The 26,724-nt window shown below is 41.0% G+C and overlaps 1 protein-coding gene across 1 annotated transcript in view; it reads right to left on the bottom strand.

Moving 5' to 3' along the window:
* LOC123757997 (Growth arrest specific protein 8) overlaps window positions 1-24,658 on the bottom strand; it is a 168,082-nt gene extending 143,424 nt beyond the window's left edge. The window contains exons 1-2 of the mRNA XM_069338917.1: window positions 24,499-24,658; window positions 23,757-23,800 (exon numbers count right to left, since the gene is read on the bottom strand). The gene's annotated coding sequence lies outside the window, so the exon portion shown is untranslated. The remainder of the gene's footprint in view (window positions 1-23,756; window positions 23,801-24,498) is intronic.
* Between the last annotated feature and the right edge of the window lie 2,066 nt (window positions 24,659-26,724).

Genomic DNA, 26,724 nt, shown 5'->3' with positions numbered 1-26,724 from the left:
AATTTTCTTATCAAATTTATAATACTGATGAAACTGGGCTGTAGTGGAGAAGTTCAACAGAAAAAACTCTAGCTATGAGGAGTGAGGGTTGTATGCCAGGCCGAATGGCAACAAGGACAGGCTGTCGGCCATGATGTGTGCGAATGCCGATGGCACAGACAGAATCACGTGTGCAATTGTTGGGAAATCAAAGAAACCAAGAGCCTTGCAACATTGCATGGACAGACTCAGTCAAATATTATAACTCACAAATTGCATGGTTTACACAGGAGATCTTTCTTTCCTGGTTTCATGACGTGTTCTGCATGGAAGTTCGTGCCTATCAAGTTAAGAAACTCAAAGTAAAGGCCAAGCGAAGTTTGGGCTTTGCTACTGCTTGATAATGCGCCTGCCCACCCCAAAATTGACACGTTAACCTCACATGATGGCAAGGTAACATGTATGGCACTTCCTCCTAACACAACCTCTCTCATCCAGCCTATGGATCAGGGAGTTATCTGAACCACGAAGAGGTTGTACACCAAAAAGTTGCTGAATGAAGTTTTGGTGGTTTTGCCTCTTCTGGAAGATACTGAACTCGGTGTGGATAACAGGGCTAAAAAAAACCTTGAGAATTTGAAGAACTATACAATCAAGGAAGCCATCTATAACTGGGTCAAGGTGTGAAGTGAAGTAAAGAAATCGACTTTGAAAAATTCCTGGAAAAAAATCCTAACGTCTACAGTCAGAAATGAATTTTGAAGGATTTACAGATGAAATCCATGGAATGTTCAGAAATGCCGGCAAAAACTTAGAAAGACAGGATGGGGTTGATTGGCTTGAAAAAGATGCCAATGACCCAGGACATGGTGTGCTGAGTGAAGACGAGATTCTCCAGTCTGTAATGTATGGTTAAGTTACGTTGTTGGGTAGATTAGATACACAGTGTTTAGCGAGTTTCATATTTATTTAGTAGTCCTGGATACAGCAGTGTCGTAGACATTGAGACGGAGCTTGGAGCAGAGCAGAGAGCTGAGTATGGCCAGAGTCGCAGAGCTCTATGTGGGAGAGGGTTGTAGCTCGATGCAGTCCTAGTCTGCTGCCTGTTCTGTGTCGAAGCTGTAGCATCTTGGAGACAACAAGAACTGCCTACGCCGCGTGCCACATTCTTGACTGGAAATTGTACTGTTGTCTATTCTCATACCACTTTCTTATACACGTTAGGATAACTTGTATACCTAGGAATCTTCCTTAACTACACCACACCATTCTCTACTAGGATAGGAAGGTGTGAGAACTGTTACCTATAATTAGGGATAGGATTATAGCTTGTGTAGTTAGTGCTAATTAGTTACACCATTAATCCTTTAACTGCGCGATGCGCCTGCAGGCCCACGTCTGGGATGCGCTACGCGCCTCCGGGTATTTGTATTTTTCACGTTCCATTCAAAACTCCCGCGGTTACATGGGGTTCACATCAGCTTCCTTAGGGCTCTTGTAAACAGACGCCATCTTTAAAAAAAATTGTGGTCCACATTCCCGGGTGTGGGAGCCTCAGTAGTGAGCAACCAAGGCTGGCGCTCACAGCATGAGCGCACAGCACTGCTGTTCAGCGTGTGACCACACCATCGCCTAATAATGTAAAAATATATATATAATCTGTATTATATAGCCATGATAGTATTATAGAAGAGCCTGAGTGTGATAATGACTGGGGTACAATGTTCAAATATCAGTGATTCAATGCTGTTCACGATGTTCACAGCGCTAGCCACAGCACCACAGCATTATTTCGTCCATCTAGGAATCTTCAAACGACTTTTTAGGTTCCTTTTCAAAATAAACTTGTGATCAATTATTCATTTACAGGAATTAGTGACCAAGATTGTGGTCATAATTAGCGTTGTGCGTAGTATTGTGGAAGGAGGAATTTTGGTGCAGGAGGGAGGGAGAGAATTGAGGTAGCCTATTTGTGACAGCCACTCTTGTTTTGCTCACCATACTAGCTTTGTGGTTCGCTACGGGGAACACACATGTACAGGCATACCTCAGAATAAGAGTTTAATCCGTTCCTGGAGACGCCTCGCCTTCCGAAAACTCGCATTCCGAAGTTAATTTCCCCATAAGAAATAAAGGGAAATGAATTAATCCATTCCTGACTACCCCAAAAACCCCACATCAAACTAAATTTTTATACCTAATTCATCTAAATAAACCTACAAAACTGTGTTCCAGTTATTACTTACCTTGCTGTCGAGTGCTGTAGGCGTATGGAAGATGGTGAGGAGGGGGGAGGAGGAGAGGAGTTACTGTTTGGAAGGGGAGTCCCCTTCCATAATCACATCACATAACCCCATGCCTTGTAACACTATGGATACTACTTCTCTTTATAAATTTTTCAAACCAGCCCCTGCTTGCCTTAAACTCTTTCTTATCTGCATCACTCGTTGCATGGGTATTCTTTAGAAGGTCTTCGTGCAACACCCTGGCTTTCTCACAAATAATGGCCTCCGAAACACTATCACCCCTCAACTCCTTGTCGTGTATCCAAATTAATAACAACTTTTCCACTTCTTCAAGTATTTGTGGTCTTTGTGCCGTTAATGTTCTTACTCCTTTTGCCACTTTAGCACCCATAATCTTATTTTTCTTCTTAAGTATAGTGCATATTGTTGATGTGGCTTTGTTGTACTGCCTACAAAGTTCAACAACACGTGTACCGTTCTCATGCTTCCGAATGATCTCTTGTTTCTCCTCTATTGTCATCCTCACATGAGCTTTCTGGCCTTTATCCTTACCACTGGCTTTCTTGGGACCCATGGTGAGATATATAATAACAAATTGTATAGACAAATCACCAAAAATCCAACAAAACACTGAAAATCCGCGAGAAGAATTGATGTGGGGCTAGTCACTGAGCGCGAGACAATAATAAACTGAGGGGCGGCGGGGCGGAGGGGCGACGAACGCGCAAGGTCGGCTGTACGCGTATCAACAAACTCGCGTCCAAACTCGCCTCCCGAAGTAACCCTCGCCTTCTGAGACAAATTTTTGGAGTAAATACACCTCGCCTTCCGAAAACCTCGCATACAGGGACAATCGCATTCCGAGGTACCACTGTACATGGGTATATACGGTGTGTGTATATAGTGTAATAACAGCATCAGGAGTATGTTGAGAGGAGCTATTTTGGTGAGGGAGGTGACGTCGTAATTGTAGCATCGTCTGCTGTCTGCTGTGTGATTTCTCATGCAGTGTATTGTGGCCACTGTACTGTTTGGACACAATACTGGCTTACTTGCATAGTTCTGGTAAATAAAACATGTAGATAGGCATATATATAACATGTGTAAATAGTGTAATAAAAACAATAACAGTATGATGGGAGGAGAAATGTTGGCGAGTAAGATATTGGAGTGAGGGAGGGCTGGCTGGGTGTGGCTGCTCACACTCGCGATGTTCTGAGTGTGTTGATGGTGAATGTATATAGTGTGTGACAGTGTATAATGTGTACATATGTTGTAAATATACATAAATAAACATGAAACACTGGTGTGAATAACTGTATGATGTGAGGAGCAATGTTAGCGAATACAATGTTGGAGGAGCGAGGGAGGGCTGGCTGGGTGTGACAGCTCACACTCGCAGTGTTCTGAATGTGTTGATGGTGAATATATATAGTGTGTGACAGTGAATAGTCTGTAGATTGTATATATACATAAATTAGCATGATACATGGTAAATATGTGCAACATATGTGTACACAAGTGTCATGCACGTAACAGTGTCCTCGGACAGTACGGATGTTTTACTGCCATAATATAGTGTACGTGTTCATTATACATAGGATTAGCATGTAAAAACAAATAAAATGAATTTGGAACTGTGCACAAAAAATGTACAAAAACATATTCGTGGCAACTCGCGCCCCCGCCCCGGGCGCCCTACTGGCCCCAGGAACGTACGTCACGGGCGAACGGGGAATGATGATGTCACGCGCTAACTTACGGACCCCATAGCAGCCAAAGTAAGTACAAATTCAAATATTTTTTGACATACCCAATACTGAGGGAAGGGTTTTTGACACTTTAAAAAACAAAAGAATTTTTTCAAGATAAATTAATTTCCTGTGCACTGGGGATGTCATATTTGGAGGCGGAGCAGTTAAAGGGTTAAGATAATGAGATAATGGAGCGAGTATAAGGATTACTCGCTACAGTACTCCCCCTGCCAGGGAATGAAAGAAAAGGAATACAACAAAAAATACGAGGTTACTGTTCCCTGGGTCGCTGTGGAACATGTAGTCCGGTACCAAAGGATGCAGGCAATGTGTGGACAAGCTCAGTGTAGCAGGAGAGAAGAATGTGCTTGATTGTTACGTCCTTGGGTCGCTGGTGGAGCATTTAGATCCGGAACGGATGGGCTTGGGCACCAGATCAATAGGAGGTAATGCAGGCACGTAGGTAGGACAACGAGGGAATCACTGCTAGAGCTGAATTGTCCTGGAGGCGATGACGACAGTTCTAAGAATTCTAAGGAAAGGAAATTTCTAAGTTCTAAGAAATTCTAAGGAAATACAAGCTGTAACTCCTGTACTACGCAAGGTGCTTGAGTCGGCAGAGTATCAGAATGCAGTAAATGTGTAGATGAATCTGATGACAAAGCAGCTGTTGTGGGCGTCCCTGTAGGACTAGCAGTGCCCTGGCAGCAACAGAGAATCGGTAGGACAGGCTGTAGATCCTACATGATGTAATCATAGATGAGGCTGTCAGATGAGTGAGTAATGATCGTGGAGCAGCAAGCCATAGCAGATGAAAATGCAGAGATGATCGCGATGAAAATCATAGCTATGGCGAGGGTGTTGGCAGCATTCCATGACAGGTGGCTGCTGTCCACAGCAAGCAGCAGCAGTAGAGGTCCAGTGAGAGTATGTTATAGTCCATCGTGGCTGGGTATCGTTGAAACTCTCTGGGGTCACCAATGTAACGTACGATTATGTTACATTGTTGGGTAGATTAGATACACAGTGTTTAGTGAGTTTCATATTTATTTAGTTGTCCTGGATATAGCAGTGTCGTAGACGTTGAGACAGCTTGGAGCAGAGCAGAGAGCTGAGTGTAGCCAGAGTCGCGGAGCTCTATGTGGGAGAGCGTTGTAGCTCGATGCGGCCTTAGTCTGCTGCCTGTTCTGTGTTGAAGCTGTAGCGTCTTGGAGACGATTAGAACTGCCTACGCCGCGTGCTACATACGTGACTGGAAATTGTACTGTTGTCTATTCTCATACCGCTTCCTTATATTTGATGACTACCCCTCACCTTCCTCTACTAGGATAGGAGGATGTGAGAATTGTTACCTGTAATTAGGGATACGATTATAGCTTGTGTAGTTAGTGTTAATAAGTTACACCATTAAGATAATGAGATAATGGAGTGAGTATAAGGATTACTCGCTACAAGTCTATTACAGGTGAGATCGACGTAGAGATGGAGGATGAAGAAGGCAGTGAAGAACCAACATCAATGACCACAAAATACACTGTATTCATGACCTATGTTGATGGATTAATAAATTTTTCATCCAATTGTGCTCATCCAGAAGTTGGAAACATGTATCAATACTTCAGGCGATCAAAAGAGCTGATCATACAACTGGCCAGTGAACACAGAAGGCAAGCTACACTTGATTCTTATATGGTACAAAAAATCAAGTCAAGCGCCTTCAACAAGTGAGGCATCACAGGCAACCCAAGCGCCTTCAACAAGTGAGGCGTCACAGGCAAGCCCAGTGCCTTCAACAAGTGAGGCGTCACAGGCAAGCCCAGCGCCTTCAACAAGTGAGGCATCACAGGCAAGCCAAATGCCGTCAACAAGTGAGGCGTCACAGGCAACCCCAGAGCCTTCAACAAGTGAGGCATCACAGGCAAGCCCAGCGCCTTCAACAAGTGAGGCGTTACAGGCAAGCCCAGTGCCTTCAACAAATGAGGCGTCACAGGCAAGCCAAATACCTTCAACCAGTCAGGCTTCCACAGCTGGCAGTCAAAACTAACTTTGCCTAATGAACTGTACAGTAATTTTAAGTGTTAATTTTAGTGTTGTGTTAGTATAGGTTACATAAATTGTCAAGAATTCTTAACTTCAAGATGTGTGGCATCAATCAAGAAGACGAACATCAACAACAAGGTAATTTGAAGTTTCTGGTTGAATATTTAATAATTATATGTAGCAAGGCAATTCAAATTATGTTGTTTGTAGTATAAAAATAGTTGGAAATGGTTAGTTTTGGATTCGTAGGTGAAAAAGTACCATTATCCGGAACATGTAATTATCCGGCTGGGGGTCCTTCCCATATAGTCCGGATAATCGAGCGGAGACAGTATTGTTTAATTAACAAAGATTCAAAAATACAGGATATATTTGTATATGTTATCAGAAAGGCGAAGATAAAAACAGTTTTTTGTAAATCCCTCACAAAGATTATACCTTATTAGAGAGGAAAGATATTCATATTTTAAACTAGGTTTCTTGGCCGATGCTCTCCCTATCGATGGGAACTACGACCTTTTGAAGATCAATGTTAATTTATTCTAGATAATGTAATAAATGAAGTTTTCTGTCATCATCAAGACAGAAATATAAGCTGCATGTTAATACTTTGGCATAAATATAACTGAAGTGAAAGTGAAGATATATGCCTTTTTATAGTTACTTGATGGCTAGCTCAGGGAGTGTGAAGGTCTGCACACAAGCCAACCAATTGCATAATTAATTTGCATATATGCAAAGTAACGTTAAAGGTCTATATGTCAGAATAAAGATAGATGTAGACGATAATGTAACTACCTTTCAAGGAAAATATATCTTGAATGAAAGCAAAGATGTGGTTAAATAAATAGCCAATATTTCACTACGGGCTCACCATAGCTCGTGCTCCTTGGGACTTTTTGTTCCAAGTAGCAAATCTTAAACAACAACAGCCAATACCACACCATCGCCGGTGTCTGGACACATGAACAGTCGCATTAGGTGAAAGGAAATGTACCCAACCATTTCTGTCCCGCTCAGGATTCTTGATTGTGCGTTGAGAACGAACACACACTACTACTGGGACCCCTATAGTATATGATGATGAGATGTTCTATATCATCAGAAAAACACAAACATACAATATTTTTTAAATGTTTCTCATTAAGTATTTATTTTGGAAACAGAGGTGTATTTTTGTTACCCTAATATAGAGCACGAATATCATAGACTCATCCTGCGAGTGGTAGTTTATTGTGCACCCAATACTCATCGTGAGAGTTTGTTTACGAGCACCCCCATACTCATCCTGTGAGTCGTAATTTATTGTGCAACCCATACTCCTCCTGTTACCAGTAGTTTCTGTAACCCACACTCATCCTGTGACCTGTAGTTTATTGTGCAACCCATACTCATCCTGTGAGTGGTAGTTTATTGTGCACATCTTACTCCTCCTGTGAGTCATAATACATTGTGCAACCCTTTCTCATAGTGTGAATCTTTGTTTACTTTGCTCTCCATACTCATCCACTGCGCGATAGTTCTTTGTGCACCCCATACACACATCCTGTGAGTCGTAGTTCATATTGTGTACCCTATACTAATCCTGAGTGGTAGTTAATTTTACACCCCATATTCATCATCAAGAAGTGTATTTTACCAGCATGGTAATATAAATTAAGAATAAAAGCGTAACTGAATTACGAATCCATAATCAAAATAAAAGCCATCACTAATTATCATGACAGATGGCCTAGGCTCCAGTTCCGCCTTCGACAATTAAGCTGCCGCCGGAGGTGTATTCACCTAGCTGTGCTTGCGGGGGTTGAGCTTTGGCTCTTTGGTCCTGCCTCTCAACTGTCAATTAACTAATGTACATATTCCTGAGCCTACTGGGCTCTATCATATCAACATTTGAAATTTGGTATGAAGTCAGCCTCCACCACATCACTTCTAGTGCATTTCATTTACTAAGTACCCTGACACTGCAAAAATTCTAATGTCTCTGTGGCTCATTTGGGTACTCAGCTTCCACCTGTGTCCCCTTGTGCTTGTACCACCTGTGTTAAATAATTCATCTTTGTCCACCCTGTCAATTCCCCTGAGAATTTTGTATGTGGTGATCATATCTCCCTGAGCTCTTCTGTCTTCCAGCAACATGAGGTTCAGTTCACACAGACTTTCCTCATAACTCATTCCTCTTAATTCCGGGACTAGCCTAGTGGCATACCTCTGAACTTTTTCCAGCTTCGTCTTGTGCTTGACAAGGTATGGGTTCCATGCTGAGGCCGCATACTCCAGGATTGGCCTTACATATGTGGTATACAAGGTTCTGAAGGATTCCTTACACTGGTTTCTGAAAGCAATTCTGATGTTAGCCAGCCTCGCACAGGCCGCTGATGTTATTCTTTAGATGTAGGCTTCAGGAGACAGGTTTGGCGTGATATCAACTCCTAGATCTTTCTCTCTGTCCGTTTCGTGAAGGACTTCATTTCCCATTCAGTATCCAGTGTCTGGCCTCCTTGTTACGAACCCGGATCCAACGTCCGAGCCTGGAGCAGTGACAAACACGCCATCTGTGGGTCAGCTCCCGAAACCCCCGCCAAACGAACGACGACACCTAGTGAGGACAGCGTGTACTGGCCTCGAGGACCAGTTTCCAGTCTGGTTCAGCGCTCAACACCGCCGCTCCTGACCTCTGGTGAGGTGGTGCTCCGACGACAGCGCCATCTAGGGAGTGGATATGTCGGGCGTTTGTATCTGAGCCTGTGAGTGTGGTGTATTAGTGTCCCGGTTATTAATGACGTGTCTGCTTACAGAGCCAACCTGGGACCACTGTGTTGAAGGTGTAGTCAGTCTACCCGAGGCAGCCAGTCTCCATACAGTGAAGTTTGCTGCAGCTGTCGTGACGTCGTCCCCCCGGAAGAACACTGTGGTGTGTTAAGCCTGCCAGTGGAGTGGCAGTGGAAGGATTTACCCGGGACCGACGGTTGGAGACGATAATCCACTGGGGTATTGAGGACAGGAGGGTGATTGGTGATATCACACGAGACTCCTGTCTAGGGCGTACCCCTTTTATCGTTCGTGGAGTGGCCGTACCAGCCTTGGTGGCTCAGTACCTGCCAGCAGACCTGCTGGACGTGTGGTTAACGGCCTCCACGACGGTGCCCCCAGTGGACCTGTGTTGTGGCTGACCTGTGGCCAGGGTAGGCTCGGCGTTCTCAGAGGACACGTCTTAAGGCCACGAAGAAAGCACCAAGGAATCGGCACCGAAAGTGGTGTGGCACCAGAGTCTTCAACAGAAGACTACAGTGAATAATCCCCTTGCATAGCATTAATACCCCTCCCCCTGTGTACTCCTTTTATATCTTATTTATTTATTGGTGGTGGTCAATATATTATATTAAGTTTTTGCCTTTATTTCCCTTCCCCTTTAAGTTACTTGCGTCACGGATCACGTCCCTTGATAGTCACTACTGGCTTGGGAACGGATATATATCTTCCTCTAATAACATCAGAGTAAGAACCCCGTTGCGTCCCGAGAGGGCCGTAACATTTAATTTCCCCCTCCTATTTTCATTACCTTACATTTACTTGGGTTGAACTTTGGTAGCCATTTATTGGACTATTCCTTCAGCTTGTCTAGGTCATCTTGTAGCCTCATACTATCTTCCTCTTGTCTTGATCCTCCTCATAATTTTTGCATCATCAGCAAACATTGAGAGGAACGAGTCTATTCCTTCTGGGAATGTTACGTATGTCAGAAACCGTATAAGTCCAAGGACTGATCCCTGTGGGACTCCACTGGTGACTCCTCGCCACTCCAAGACCTCACCTCTCACAGTGACTTGCTGTGTCCTGTTGCTTAGGTACTCTCTTATCCAGTGGAGTACCTTCCCTTTTACTCCTACCTGCATTTCCAGTTTGTGCTCTAGTCTCTTATGTGGTACTGTGTCAAAGTACCAAAGTAGGCTTTCTGGCAGTCCAGAAATCAACCCAGCCTCTTAAAAATGACGTTACTTTTCGCTCGTATGCGAGCTATGGCCAAATTTGGACGTAATTTGAAATGAAATCGACTCACAAAAGTGATGTACTGTTCCGTTTTCTGTTTGAGTCGTCTGGCTTACTCGACAAGCTTAGAAAAGGAAACTTTCCATTAACGTTTTTCATACCACTTTGAAACTTTATGAGAATTTCCTGCCCACCTAACCTACCAGAGGACCCTTAACTTTCTGTTGTTGAAAAAAAAAAAATCCCAAATTTATTTTCATTTTTTTGTCATTTTCAAACTACGTCCATATTCGGCCATACGGGCAAACGGCCAAAAGCGACATTCTTTTTAAATTGGATGAAATTACATAATTACCTTCTCCATGTAACGCCCTCCTCAGATCTAGCATTTGGAGCGTTGAAACACTGCAGATTCTTTCAGTCAAATCGGGCAATTTTTGAGGTTCCCAGTCAATAGTCAATTTCTTAAACATGAACGGTAATGTTAAACATAAAGATGACAATTAAGGTTGGGAAGTCTATCGCCCCTGGGGAGGATTACTTTACCTTGCGGTTACTTTTTCTTTCCAAGGTTACGCAGATCAACGTCCCCAGGGGCCCCAGTTTGATCAGTCCTCCTTCCGTTGGTGGTCTGTTCAACAACACTGTCACTTACACTCATTACATTATATGTGCATAAATAATATATAATTTACTATCTGAAATGTAACTGTACTGTAATTATTTGATCACTAATTGAGGAAAACAATGGCATTGCCAGACTTGTGGCTCCCCATGGAGAATTACTGGGTCTAGCATTAGTAGCCCAAACTAACAACAGTTATTTGGACTTCAACTTGGCAAAATCCTAAGAATACACACATACACCGCCTCAAATTACGTTATCACACAGAAATACCCATACAGACTAACAAATGTGCAAACACATACAAAGATACACCTATACGTAGCTGTAATATGTCCATTCATCACTCACCACTTGCACTCTCCCCCACCAGCCAAAGCAAACCAAATGACACTATAATGTATGCAACTGTTACGGACCCGAGTCCAGCGTCCGAGCCCGGAGCAGTGACGACCACGCCATCTGTGGGTCAGCTCCCGAAACCCCCTCCAAATGGACGGCGCCATCAAGTGAGGACAGGAAATACTGGCCACAAGGGCTAGTTTCCCGTCCTGATCAGCTCATAACACAGCCGCTGCTGACCTCTGGTGAGGTGGAGCTTAGACAGCAACGCCATCTATGGAGTGGATAGGTGGGCGTTTGTGTCTAAGCCTGTAAGTGAGGTGCCCTATGGTGTCCCTATTACTGATGACGTGTCTGATTACAGAGTCAACCTGGGACTGCTGTAATGGAAGTTGGATCAGTCTACCCAAGGCAGCCGTCTTGTCTCCAAGTATTTGCTGCAGCAGCTGTGAGTCGCCCCCTGTGGTGTTAGCCTGCCTGTGAAGTGGCAGTTGAGGGATTGTCATACCCGGGACTGACTGGTGGAGACGCTTAACCAGTGGGGTGTTGTGGAAAGGAGAGTGACCTGTGGGATCATACGAGGCTCCTGACTAGGGAGATTAGGACCTTACGCGACCTTAGTATCGATCGTGGAGTGGCCTAACCAGCGTTGCTGATTGGAACCTGCCAGCTACAGGCTGGATTTTGTGGTTGAAGGCCTCCACAACGGTGCCCCCAGTGGAACTGTGATTTGGCTGGCCTGTGGCCAGGGTAGACTCAAGAGAATCGAAGGATTCATCGTAAGGCCACAAGAGGACTAAGAGCTTAGCCTTGTTGAGCACCGTGAACGTCCAGAGTCTTCAGAGGAAGACTACGTTGTATATAATAGTGTTTAACCCCCCCCTGTGTAACCTTTTATATAATATTTATGGTGACGGTAATAATTATATTATTAAGTTTTTGCCTTTATTTCCCTTCCCCTTTAATTTACTTGCGTTACGGATCACATCCCTTGAAAGCCACTATTAGCTTGGGGCCGGATACCCTACCTCTAACAACATCAGAGAAAGAACCCGGTTGCGACCCGAGAGGGCCGTAACAGCAACACAAGCACTAAAATGCGTTTTCAACACACACTAGCAGGACTCGGTCCATCTAATTGCCCAAAGCTACCAATGCAGGACTACCACAACAATAAAAGCCTCCATCATTGAGGAAATATACAAGCATTCAATATATACTGGAAAACCTTAGGTGACAAACACATACACCATGAACACCACACTACCACATCAAAAGACATGTGTAAGGAATCATTCAGAACCTTGTATACCACATATATAAGACCAATCCTAAAGTATGCGGCCCCAGCATGGAGCCTGAACCTTGTCAAGCACAAGACAAAGTTTGAAAAAGTTCAGAGATATGCCACTAGGCTAGTCCCAGAGCTAAGAGGCACGAGTTACGAAGAAAGGCTGCAGGAAATGCACCTCATGACACTGGAAGACAGAAGAGTAAGGGGAGACATGATCACTACCTACAAAATTCTCAGAGGAATTGATTTGGGAAGATAAAGATAAACTGTTTAACACAGGTGGTACGCGAACAAGGGGACACAGGTGGAAACTGAGTACCCAAATGAGCCAAAGGGACATTAGAAAGAACTTTTTTCAGTGTCAGAGTAGTTAACAGATGGAATGCATTAGGCAGTGATGTGGTGGAGGCTGACTTCATACACAGTTTCAAATGTAGATATGATAGAGCCCAATAGGCTCAGGAATCTGTACATCAAGTTGATTGACAGTTGAGAGGCGGGACCAAAGAGCCAGAGCTCAACCTCGCAAGCACAACTAGGTGAATACATTCCATGCTCCGCCTCCACAGCCTGTATTCGCATAAAAAAAAACTGCTCTGACTACTCGTCATGCAGACTCGGTTAATCCCTGGCTCTAACCCTCATACTAAAGTGCTTGCTCTCACCTACTATTCTTCTCGTATTCCCAGTTAACCAATCACCCCTCTGCAGCATTTTTCATTTCTTCTTACGAATTAAAAATCTTTGTTCAAAATATTGTATACAGCACCTTGGTAAAAGATGTTGGTTTTATGCAGTAAATAAAGAACCTAAGAATCAAGGAAACTACAGAAGGCCTAATGGTCCATACGAAGCAGCTCCTATTTATATTCATCCAAATTCATTCATATATATGTCTAACCTACACTTGAAACAATCAAGGGATCCGCCTATTATATTATATTACGCGGTAATTGGTTCCACAAATCGACAACCGTTATTTTCATTTAATATTACACTTAAACATGTGTTGGGTCTTTTCTTCACTTTCATTCAATAATAATAATAATAATAATAATAATAATAATAATAATTCATTGTGTCAGGGAAATGGCAGCCAGTGTAAATATACATGTTATGTTATGTTGTGTTGTGTTCCCTCCTCCCCACAAGGTCGATTTACTGACTCCCCAGGATGCAACCCAACAATAAGGTAGCTCCTAGGGTACCTATTTACTGCTAGGTGGACAAGAGCATTAGGTGATAAGAAACAGAAACCATTTCTTTCCTGCCCGGACAGAAATGATCACATCTCGCACTACACATATCACAAAACTCTATCCAACTACAAACATAAAAAAATGGAAAACAAAGGTATTTAACATTTCTTCTGGTGCATAACACAATTGTTTAGCTTACCTCGGACTGCATTATGATGCTCACCATGCTCACGCTCCCTATGACTCCTGTTAAGTGACTAAACAAAGTTTAGAAACAGACCCAGAGCGAAACCATCTAATTACCCAAAGCCAGTCATAGCTACTGTACCCAGTCATACCTCAAAACCTCCTTGCATTACACAAGTATTGAAGAAATATGACATTTACCAACTATAATGATGGCATTGAATGTAGTGTTCATGTGTCCGAATACCGGCGATTATGTAGTATTACTTATTTAACCATACAATGCCTTTCACATAAATAAATAAATAATAAATAATCAGTCACATATAGTCCTGGGGACCATTCAGGCTTGTTCGCATAATAAATAAATTAATGTTTATTTAGGTAAAGTACATACATACAAGAGATTTTACAAAGAATGATGGATTTATAGATACGGCTAGTACATACAATGCCTAAAGCCACTATTACGCAAAGAGTTTCGGGTACGAAAAACTTAAATGACTAAAGCTTAATACTAATTGAGCATAAAGAATAAAATGAGTTGAGAAAATAAAAAAAAAAGAGATAAAAAGGGGGGAACATGGCTGAAAAAGCAGCACAAATACAATTAGGTCGACAAACAGCGTCGTTTACAAAAAAAAAAGACATGGGTTGACAATAGAGGGGTAAGGTAGGTTACAGGGAATTTAGTAGGTAGTGCTTCGTTTTTATCTTAAACTGGTTGAGAGAGGTACAGTCTTTAACATGGTTGGGAAGGTCATTCCACATTCTGGGTCCCTTGATTTGTAGAGCATTTCTAGTTTGATTAAGTCTTGGAATATCAAAACTGTATTTATTTCTGGTGTGGTGCTCATAGGTTCTGTTACAACCTTCAATGAAACTTTTGAGGTGAGGATTGGCATTACAGTTCAGCGTTTTATATATGTATAATACACATGAGAGAATGTGCAGTGACTTAATATCTAAGATATTCAGAGATTTGAGTAGGGGTACCGAGTGATGTCTGGGGCCAGAGTTGGATATTGTCCTATTAGCAGCTTTGTGTTGAGTAATTAGAGGACGTAAATGATTTTGGGTAGTAGAACCCCAAGCACAAATACCATAGTTGAGATATGGATAGATGAGGGAGTAATAGAGAGTCACCAGGGCAGGGTACATAATATCTGATCTTAGAAAGAATGCCAACAGTTTTTGAAACTTTTTTGATATATTTAGAATGTGTCCCTGGAAATTTGGCTTGTGGTCAATGAGAACGCCAAGGAATTTGCCATCTAATTTGTTACAAATTTGGGTATTGTTTATTTTGAGATTTATTGCCAAACAGAATATAGAAAGTTTTGTCAATGTTAAGGGTGAGTTTGTTGGCAGTTAGCCAAAGATGGACTTTATTTAGCTCAGTATTTACTGTGGCATTTAGAGCAAGGGGGTCAGGACTGGAGTATATGAAGGTTGTGTCGTCAGCAAATAGAATTGGTTTGAGGTGTAGGGAGGCATTTGGAAGGTCATTAACCCTTTAACTGTGCAACGCGCCTGCAGGCCCAGGCTTCAGGTGCGCAACGCGCCTCCGGGTGTTTTTATTTTTCACGTTCCATTCAAAACTCCCGCGGCTACATGGGGTTCACATCAGCTTCCTCAGGGCTCTTGTAAACAGATGCCATATTTAAAAAAAATCATGGTCCACATTGCCGGGTACCAGAGCCTCAGTAGTGAGTGAGCAACCAAGGCTGGAGCTCGCAGCATGAGCGCACAGCACTGCTGTTCAGCATGTGACCACAGCATCGCCTAATATTGTCAAAATATATATATAATCTGTTTTATTTAGCCATGATAGTATTATAGAAGAGCCCGAGTGTGATAATGACTGGGTACAATGCTCAAATATCAGTGATTCAATGCTGTTCACGATGTTCACAGTGCTAGCCACAGCACCACAGCATTATTTCGTCCATGTAGGAACCTTCAAACGACTATTTAGGTTCCTTTTCAAAATAAACTTGTGGTCAATTATTCATTTACAGGTATTAGTGACCAGGATTGTGGTTATAATGAGCGTTGTGCGTAGGAAGGAGGAATTTTGGTGAGGGAGGGAGGAAGGGAGAGAATTGAGGTAGCCTCACTGTGTGGCAGTAACTCTTGTTTTGCTCACCATACTAGCTTCGTGGTTCGCTATGGGGAACACACATGTACATGGGTATATACAGTGTGTGTGGAATAGTGTAATAACAGCATCAGGAGTATGTTGTGAGGAGCTATTTTGGTGAGGGAGGTGACGTCGTAATTGTGGCGTCGTCTGCTGTCTGATTTGTCATGCAGTGTATGGTGGCCACTGTACTGTTTGGACACAATACCAGCTTACTTGCATAGTTCTGGTAAATAAAACATGTAGATAGGTATATATAACATGTGTAAATTGTGTAATAAATACAATAACAGTATGGTGGGAGGAGCAATGTTGGCGAGTAAGATGTTGGAGTGAGAGAGGGCTGGCTGGGTGTGGCTGCTCACACTCGCGGTGTTCTGAGTGTGTTGATGGTGAATGTATATAGTGTGTGACAGTGTATAGTCAGTAAAAAGATTGTATATATAGATAAATTAGCATGATACATGGTAAATATGTGCAACATATGTGTACACAAGTGTCATGCACGTAACACAGTGTCTTGGGACAGTACAGATGTTTTACTGCCATAATATAGTGTACATGCTCATTATACTGTACATAGGATTAACACTTTCGCGCTTTAGATTAGAGATAACTCGTCGCCGTTTTCTCTTACGATTCCGCATAAGAGCCGAGTTTTCTCGTCCATCGAAAAAATATTTCTATAAATTCCATTTTTTAACCGAAATGGATGGGGATACTTTTGTTTTGTAGGGAATTTATTTGCGAATGTTTTGTTACCAGAATGAATATTATATCACATAAACTTCTATGAGTAAAAAAAAAATACACAAAGTATGTTTGGGGGTGTGGCGAGCGTGTGGCAGTGGGTTCCCTTTAGCCGTTGATATATCCAACACGTGGGAAATATTTGTATGTGTTATGTATATGTCTGTGTAGGGAATTTTACTGCGATCACTGTCATACAAATTATAAAATGTTTCAACAAGTATAAGCATGACAAACATCAAACGAACGAAAACAATGCGTTCGTTTCTGCCACGAACGCATACTGAGCGAGGTGGTTCTATATTTGGCGCTTCTCTTACACATGCTTTGTACAAATGTTATACAGTTCATCTTATAGAAAATTTTATTGCGAACACATTGGTATAAAAAAGAAATACGTACATAGAAAAGTAGGGTCAGGAAACGTATAAATTTTCCAAGCATGATTCCCCCCTGTGTTTTCGCCAGTGCGCTCGCGGCTAACTACTCTCCACTTCACACACTCTTGCGGGTGGGCAATTAACTATATTAAACATTCATATGCATATGTCCGTGTAGAGAATGTTATTGCGATTCCAATGATACCAAAATCAGCGATGTAGGACAACTGTAGGCTTCGCAACCATTAAGAGAGTGGAAACATTTTGTTGCTGTTTGGCGCTCTCGGCGAGTGATCTGCATAGTTTTTTATTTGGTGTTGATACTCCTTATGCTTGGGCGGCATTTTATAGGTATGCTCTTATAGACAATTTCATTGCGAACACAGCGATACCAAATTTAAATACGTGCGCCTTCAATTATTGTCAGGACAGTCAAAAGAGTGTACACTTTTCGGTCTTACCGCGTAGGCGCGCGAAGTGCCGAAAGCATCTGGGGTATTGTTTTTTTTTTGAGCGCCGAGAGCGCGAAAGTGTTAACATGTAAAAACAAATAAAATGTATTTGGAACTGTGCGCAAAAAATGTGCAAAAATATATTCGCGGCAACTCGCGCGCCCCGCCCTGGGAGCATACTGCTCTGGCGCACGGGGAATTATGACGTCACGGCCCACCTTTCGGACCCCATAGCAGCCAAAGTAAGTACAATTTCGAACTTGCGTTGCTATACCCATATACAGGGAGGGGTTTTTGACATTTTCCAAAGAAAAAAATTATTTTTTCCCAAGGTTTCATTTCCTGCGCACTGGGGGGGATGTCATATTTATAGGCCGCGCATTTAAAGGGTTAATGTAGATGAGAAAGAGGAGAGGGCCAAGTATGCTGCCCTCAGGAACACCAATGTTGATGGGTAGGGTGGGAGAAATTGAATTATTCACAGAAACATGCTGGAGCCTTTCAGTAAGGTAAGATTTGAGGTATTGCAGGGAGTGTCCTCTGACTCCATAATGATGTAATTTAAGAAGAAGGTTTTGGTGGTTGACAGTGTCAAAAGCCTTATGCAGGTCCATGAATAACCCAACAGGGAATTCATTTTTATCAAGAGCTGCATGAATCAAGTTAATCATACTAATAAGTGCATTGTTAGTGTTTTTTTTGGGTCTGAAGCCATATTGGCAAGAGCTAAGTATATTGTGTTTGGCTAGATAAGAGTAAAGCTGCTTGTAGATTAGTTTTTCAAAAATTTTTGACAAGTTAGGTAGGATTGATATAGGTCTGTAGTTGTTAACATCTGTGAGATCACCACATTTGTGTACAGGGATTACTCTCGCTTTTTTTTAGAATATCTGGAAAGGTTTGGAGTTCAAGTGACTTGTTGAAGAGCAATGCAATAGCAGGGGCTAAAGATCTGGAGGCTTTTTTGTAAATTAAAGTTGGTATCTCCTCAAGGGCACTAGACTTGGTTTTAAGGGAAAGGATTATCTCATTGACGTCGGTGGAATTAATAGGCTTTAGGTACAGAGACCTGTAAGATAGTCCTTAACATCAGTACTGGAAGATGGAATATCATTTGCAAGGGATGACCCAATGGAAGAGAAGAACCTATTGAACTCAATAGCAGAATCAGAGGCTGAAAGCTGACCATCGTTATTGGACAGGAGTGTTGGTTTGTTATTTAAAATCTTTTTTGATCCCAATATTTGTGAAATTGTGCTCCAAGTTTTTCTAATGTTGCTCTTTATTTGGGTACATTTATCCAAGACAGATTGTTGCTTGGAGAGTGTTTGCTGGCATATCAGCCTCTTGTACACACGTTGCAGTTCTCTGCTCAAATTGTCACAAATTGAAATAATTAAAAAATTGTAAATTATATATACTACTTGAAATGTAGTCACAGTAATGGCTACATCTCTGACTTTCTTCTGACATATAAATCTTGAAGGTTAATTAGAATATATATGCATGTTAATTAGACAATTGATTTGCTGGTGTGTAGCTCTCCACACACCCAGAGTGGGTCCATGTACTTACCCAAAGCTATACATAGTTACCCAGTGCTACCCCGGCCTTCTAGCATTACACAGGTAATGAAGATATATGACATATTTACCCCCTATAATGATGTTATTGAATATATTATTAATATGAATGCAAGTTAATTACACAATTGATTGGCTAATGTGTGCGGCTCTACACACACACCCAGAGTGAGTCCATGTGTTTATCCAAAGCCACCCATAGCTACCTAATCATACCCCAAAATTTCCTTGCATTATATAAGTAATGAAAAAATACGACATTTATCTATTATAATGATGGTATGTAATGTAGAATTTGGAAACACATGGTTTTACTCTGAACTAAGCTCTGGATACGTAAATAAGTACATGTACATAGTAGTACAAGTAGCGAACGCATACCAGCGAATAATCATCAGCATCTATATAACAAAACTATTGTCCCATGGAGTTAATTTCACTTCCAGACACCTATTTTTTAATACAATTTCAATGTTTTCTGGCTATTTATGCTAAATATTATTGTAAATATGCATTATTGTAGTTTATATCATTATTTCAATTTGTGACAATTTGAGCAGAGAACTGTGACGTGTGTACAAGAGGCTGATATGCCAGCAAACACTCTCCAAGCAACAATCTGTCTTGGATAAGTCGCTCCACAACATTGACCTTGGATTGTCGACTTGATTTAGCGTCACCAGCTCTTTATTTTCGTCTAATTTCTTTATAAAAAGATACTTTTTCAGATTAAAATTAAGTTTTTTCGTGTTGTACATTCAGCACCAACATTATAATGAGTAAATATATCATAGTTCAGCTTTAATGCAATATCAATGCAATTCAGCTTCAGATAGACAATGTAAACATTAGCAATAAAAATGATGGAAAGTTTCTTGGCCTATTCCTAGACAAGAGACTCAACTTCAGTACCCACATACAACACATAACTAAGAAAGTCTCTAAAACAATTGGTATACTCTCCAAAATCAGATATTATGTACCTAACTCTGATCTCATCTCTCTATATTATGCACTAATCTATCCCTATCTCAACTATGGTATCTGTGCATGGGGTTCAACCACTGCAAACCACCTCAAGTCCATCATCACCCAGCAAAAATCTGCTATCAGAATAATATCAAATTCTGCTTTCAGGCAACACTCAGCCCCCTTGTTTAACTCCCTAAATATGCTAAACATAATCTCACTCCACAAATTCTCTTGTGTCAACTACATTTACAAAACCCTGTTCTTAAATGCAAATCCTGCTCTGAAACTCTTCCTGGACAGATGTAATAGGACCCATTATCACCACACCAGAAATAAATATCTCTTTGATATCCCCAGAGTTAAACTTAATCTGTGTAAACACTCTATGCAAATAAAGGGACCCAGTTTATGGAACTCACTCCCTATTGAATTGAAAAGCTGTCCAACTTTTACATCATTCAAAATCAATACTAAAAAGTACCTAATTTCATCTTCATAGTTTTTCACCTTTTGCCTTAAAATTGCACTGTATCTCAGATTCAGATTCAGATTCAGATGTTTATTCAGGTAAGGTATATACATACAAGTGATGTTACATTAATGGATTGATATATAGATAGATCTAGTACATACAATGCCTAAAGCCACTATTACGCAATGCGTTTCGGGCAAATTGCTATAAATCTATAGCAAAATAAATAAATCTATTGCTACCCAATCTCCCAACCTTTATGTTCCCAATTTGAACATCTTTACCATTGTGATCATTGCTGTATTCTTATATGTGCTGCCAATCTGCTGTATTGTGTTTATTATTGTTTAACATCTTTACCATTGTGATCATTGCTGTCTTCTTATATGTGCTGCCAATCTGTTGTATGGTGTTTATTAATCTTGTTTATCTGTATCTATTGCTACCCAGTCTCCCAATCTTTATGCACCCAATCTGAGCATCTTTACCATTGTGATCATTGCTGTCTTATATGTGCTGTCAATCTGCTGTATGGTGTCTATTAATCTTGTTTAAATTACCAATCAAGGTGTCAATGTAATCAATCAGAGCTTTAATATAACAATGTGCTTTAATATACTTACTAAGCTCTCTCATCTTATTTTTCTCTTGCAATGTATTTGTTATCATTTATCAATTCTGATAGAAATTACCTATTTAAAATTACTGTATCTGTTAGATTAAGGACCTGCCCGAAACGCTGCGCGTACTAGTGGCTTTACAAGATTGTAAATACTGTACTATTCAATGTCTTCTCACAAACCCAATGTACCTTCTTGTATATATATAAATAAATAAATAAATAGTTATTCATTACTAACGTAATGCCAGGAAGCTTTGTGAAGCTTGTGCAGCTTGTGGTAGCTTTCGGTAATTAGATGGACCGTCTCAAAGCTCTAGTTCCTCCCTGCGTTTGTGGTTCTGAAAGCTTTAGTTCCTCCCTGCGTTTGTGGTTCATTGTTATTAAGTTCCTTTGTTTATTTGGTCTGATATCGTGTACTTTGATCTTAAATATCTTAGAAATGACATGATATGGGACACTGTGCCCTGCTATCGGTCCGTCTAATTACCACAAGCTACACAAGCTTCACAAAGCGTCCTAGTAATACATTAGTTATGAATAAATATGATATATTTACTCATTATAATGTTGGTACTGAATGTACAACACGAAAAAACATAATTTTAATCTGAAAAAGTATGCTTTTATAAAGAAATTAGACGAAAATAAAAAGCTGGTGACGCCAAATCAAGTCGACGATCCAAGCTTCGGTTAGGTTAGGTTAGGTTAGGTTAGCTGTTACGACCCTGGGTTCCTCAGTGGAAACCAGAGGTCAAAATTGAACTATTAAACTTTCCTATAGTATAGTTGGACGCATCATGAGCTGAAATTGTTTGTATCTTCCCTGCCAGACGTAAGACTATTCTTGTTTCTCAAAGAGCATTTAAAGACTGAGCTTGGGGTTGATTATTAAATAATAACATAGGCACCAACTATGTTTACTAATACTTTCTAATCATTTGTAAAGTAAACCTGAGTAAACTTGGTATAGGGCTGCGGTACGATTAGTTGAGCAGTCTGCCGGCAGCGAGCCAGCTGGGGGGAAGGAGACTGAGACTCCATCTTTTTCTGAGCTGGCGTTGGGTGGATAGGATCCACCTACCCTTCCTCCTCGTTTCCTTATTTCTGTGTCTTGTTCAAGCTAAGTATATACTGTGTACATTATTCAATTTCTGGCATACACGTGTTCTATGTGTAGAGTAGTATACTTTGTGTGTAGTAGGTGTTTTTAGAGTTCATATTACTAGTTATTCTAAAGAGGGGTCCCAGTGGAACCACGTGGTCTCCCTACCCTAAGCTGACTCTAGCTTCAAGTGTTTCCCTAGTAGAACTTTACCCTAGCATGTGTTCAGTGTAAAACCTTGTATCCTGTCAAGTGGACCAAGGCTTTTAACGTAAGATAGTGTGGTAAAGTAATTATTATTTTTGTTATTGGTGTGAATGTATATGGGGGGTTATTAAGGGGGTTAATAAATAAGTAAGTAGTAACGGAGTATCCCTTCTTCCTGTGTGGGAGTGCTAGGATCAACCTCTAGTCTGACATGGTCTAATAGCGGTCCGTCTAATTACCACAAGCTACACAAGCTTCACAAAGCTTCCTGGCAATATGTTAGTAATGAATAAATATGATATATTTACTCATTATAATGTTGGTGCTGAATGTACAACACGAGAAAACATAATTTTAATCTGAAAAAGTATATTTTTATTAAGAAATTAGACAAAAATAAAGAGCTGGTGACACCAAATAAAGTCGATGATCCAAGCGTCGGTTAGGTTAGGTTAGGTTAGGTTAGGTTAGGTTAGGTTAGGTTAGGTTAGGTTAGGTTAGGTTTGGTTTGGTTTGGTTTGGTTTGGTTGTTAGGTTAGGTTAGGTTAGGTTAGTTTAGGTTAGGTCAGCCTAACCTATCATATTTATTCATTACTAACGTATTGCCAGGAAGCCTTGTGAAGCTTGTGTAGCTTGTGGTAATTAGACGGACCCTCTAGTAGCAAGTTATTATCACTGTGGATAGTTTATTTTGGGGGCCGGGCCTTTTAGTTCTCCCATATTTGATAACTCTTAATGCTTACTATTGCCCCTACATCCAGATAATACTAGGCCCCATAGTACAGACACTCCCATATTTAACATTAGCCTAACCTAACATATCATATTTATTCATTACTAACGTATTGCCAGGAAGCTTTGTGAAGCTTGTGTAGCTTGTGGTAGCTTGTGGTAATTAGACGGACCCCCTGCTATTTCCAAAAACACTCCTATCTTCGGATGTATTATCATTTATTTATTTATTTATTTATTTATTTATTTATTTATATACAAGAATGTACATAAGGAATGTGAGGATACAAATATGGTAATTACAGTCTTGTAAAGCCACTAGCACGCGCAGCGTTTCGGGCAGGTCCTTAATCTAAGAAAATTTTAAGGAGGTAAATACTTGCAAAATTTATAGACAAAAAAATGATAACCGATTACATGAAATGAAAAAAAAAAGAAGATGAGAGAAAATTGTAGGTACAGTATATTAAAGCACATAGGTAGCTAAGATTGATTGCAATGACAGCTTAAAATGGTAGTTGACAACAAACTGGTAGGCACAATACAGCAGAAACAATAAAAGATTGATTGCAATGACAGCTTGAATGGTAGTTGACAAAAATTGGTAGTCACAATACAGCATATGGCTAGCATATGGCTATCAAAGGCAATGAAGAACGTTTGCAAATGAGGAGAACTCGTCCTACCTTGGTTGAGAGGAGAATGTTCTTTGTACAACACCAAAGTTCCTCTTTCTCTTCTTCTTGTTGATAGTAGGTGCAGTTTGCATGAAGGGTTTGTCCTCCCGATGACTGCACCAGTACTGATGTTGTTGGACGCTTTTATGTTGAAGACGATCGGAGCTACCAAGGTGCTTGTTGCTTTGTGCTGTAGATAGAGGAACGGTGATTAAAACAGAGGTGTGTGTTAGAGGGAGACTTGCCGCACCGTAGGGCGGTGTGTTGTGTTTATGGCGTCAGCTGATCCTTGGTGTTGCGACGAGGTAGTTGTTTTCTGTGTTTAGCTGTTGGTGGCGCCAGGTATAAATGTGGCGCGGGTCAGATGTGACCCAATTTGTTGGTCGATTGGAGATATTTAGCCAGTGCTCTGACTATTTGGTATTTTTCTTGTGACGAGTGGTCACCGCCTCCTAATATATGCTCGATGGTAAAGGGTATTTTAAGTGCGATAAAGACTTGTTTGAAATTTACTCTGGCACTATAATGTCGGAAGCAGTGCAGGAGATAGTGTTCGACTGTTTCAGGCACCTGGCAGTGAGTACAGAGTTCGTTGATGTCTGTTCTGTACTTAGAGCTGTGTGCTGCTAGTTTGGTGTGTCCCAGCCTTAATCTGGTCATCGTTACATCAATTTCTCTGCTTTTATATCGGACATGTTTCCAAGTTTCCCATTTCTTTTTAATGGACCCATAGTGCAAAGGTGAGCATAACGTTTAATAAACAAGGGCCTCTGTTGTTGTTGTGGTAGTGGGGTTAGGGGCAGCTACGGCTCACGGACGTCCAAGTCCTTGCCGGGGACTGGTCAAGTCGTCTACTGCAATTTCGGATACCGGGCTAGAAACAACTTCGTTCACTGAGAAGTTTGTACATACAAACCATTCAGTTCGTATATGCGCTGGTTTGTGTTCGCTGTTGTTCTCGTCTGAATAAATACATGGCATTTGTTCATATAATTAGCGCTTCCATTATTAGAATAACATTATTAGAATTATTTATCCATTATTAGAATAACAAGGTGCAAACCATACCCCCTTACAGTTGAAATCTATTTATTTATATACAAGAAGGTACATTGGGTTGCGAGAGTACATAACATTTTCTGAGGTTGGAAGAAAACGTGCTCAGATTGGGGACTTGTTTATTTTATAATGGTAAATAATAAATATATAAAATTAATATATAATAAATTAATTTATTATATAAATTAATTTATTATATAAAGTAATAAATAACAAATTAATAGATAAAATTATTATTATATAATAAATAATAATAATAATAACAAATAGTATAATGATAAGCAATTATTTTTAATGCATCAAATAGCTAATTAGGATGAATGATAAATAATTATTGACTAGTGCATAACAATAAAGTATTAAGGAATAATTATAATGAATAATCCTTAATGATAAAGTAGAGATCAATTACAATTAATAACTACATCCATAGGTAGTAAATGAAAGTTGCATTAATTAGACTAATTACAATTCATGGGAATATTTCTTAGCTATCTGCAGGCTTATCACTTTGGGGGTTCCGGCGGAGCACCCCCAATCCCGGGAGGGCCAGCGGGAGAAGGATTAAGGAGAAGGGGTTCCTTACTCTTACTAGCACGTAGACTGGGCAAAGGATTAGCTGCGGACAGCGGGACACTTGGGGACCGGCGCTGCACCCCACCGCAGGCCAGCTGGCCTGGTTATGTAAGAGCAGCTGCTGGCTTGGGGAAAGGGGCCCACGCCGTCTCCGTCCCGGTTTATATAACCTCGGGTCAATGCGCGCGCAGCTTGGGGCGGTTAAAGTCGGCTTCCAGACATACGTTTTCTTCCACTCAGAAAACCCACCGTTTTTGGGAAACAGTGTTCTTTATTTTTTTACATTCGCCAAGAGCCGGAAAGTGTTAATATAAGAGATACATTGTAGCAAGATTTGAGATTAAAGGATTTAAGACTAACACGTTTAGAAACAAGGCGCCCCCGAAGGAGGCTAATTTATTATGCACCCCATACTCAGTGAATAGTGGCTATTTTTACATTATCATTTACAACTAACTTAAGTAAAATAACAACCAGTAAACAGACTGCTTTTTTCTAATTCTAGTTCAGGAACTTCCTGGGATAAAACGTGAACATTCCTTAAGGAACTGTGAGGTGCCTATCTGTTTTTCCTCGTAAAGGTCCCAAAGTTTCCACAAATGTTCCTGTTTCTCTTTATTGCCCTTGCGGCGACTGGACTTGAGCTTTAGCTCAGAAACCAGTTGGTATTGCAAGGTTACAAGGGACGCCTCACGGTACAGTAAGGGGATTAAAATATATTGTAGCGAGTAGATTATCTCAATAATATACTCGCTCCAAATGCTTTGTTAATATTCCTGTCAACCTTTGGAGATGAATGAGGTGAGGCGTTGCCCGGGCATATAAGCAGCAGAATAGCAAACATTAACCAGAGTCTACTTTCAAGTGTGGTCTAGAGCAGACACTTGCGAGATACTGTACCGACGCTCAGTGCGCTCAACTCACACCAAAGTATCACCTGTGTACTTCTGTATATTCGACCAAATATATATATAGTATCTTAGTGTCTGTGTTTATTTGTCACCATACTTTACGTAACAATAGAACCGTTACATTGGTGACCCCAGAGAGTTTCGACGATACCCAGCCACGATGGACTACAACATGGACTCTCACTGGACCTCTACTGCTACTGTTTGCTGTGATGGAACACTGCCAACACCCTCGCCACAGCTATGATTTTCGTCGCGTCCATCTCTGCATTTTCATCTACTACGGCTTGCTGCTCCACGATCGTTACTCACTCATCTGACAGCCTCATCAAGGATTACATCATGTTGGCTCTACAGCTTGTCCTGCCGACTCTCCGTCGCTGCCAGGGCACTGCTTGTCCTACGCCCACGACAGCTGCTCTGTCATCAGA

The sequence above is a fragment of the Procambarus clarkii genome, chromosome 40 (genome assembly GCF_040958095.1).
Source record: "Procambarus clarkii isolate CNS0578487 chromosome 40, FALCON_Pclarkii_2.0, whole genome shotgun sequence".
NCBI lineage: Eukaryota > Metazoa > Arthropoda > Malacostraca > Decapoda > Cambaridae > Procambarus > Procambarus clarkii.
This window is presented reverse-complemented; position numbering and strand designations above follow the sequence as displayed.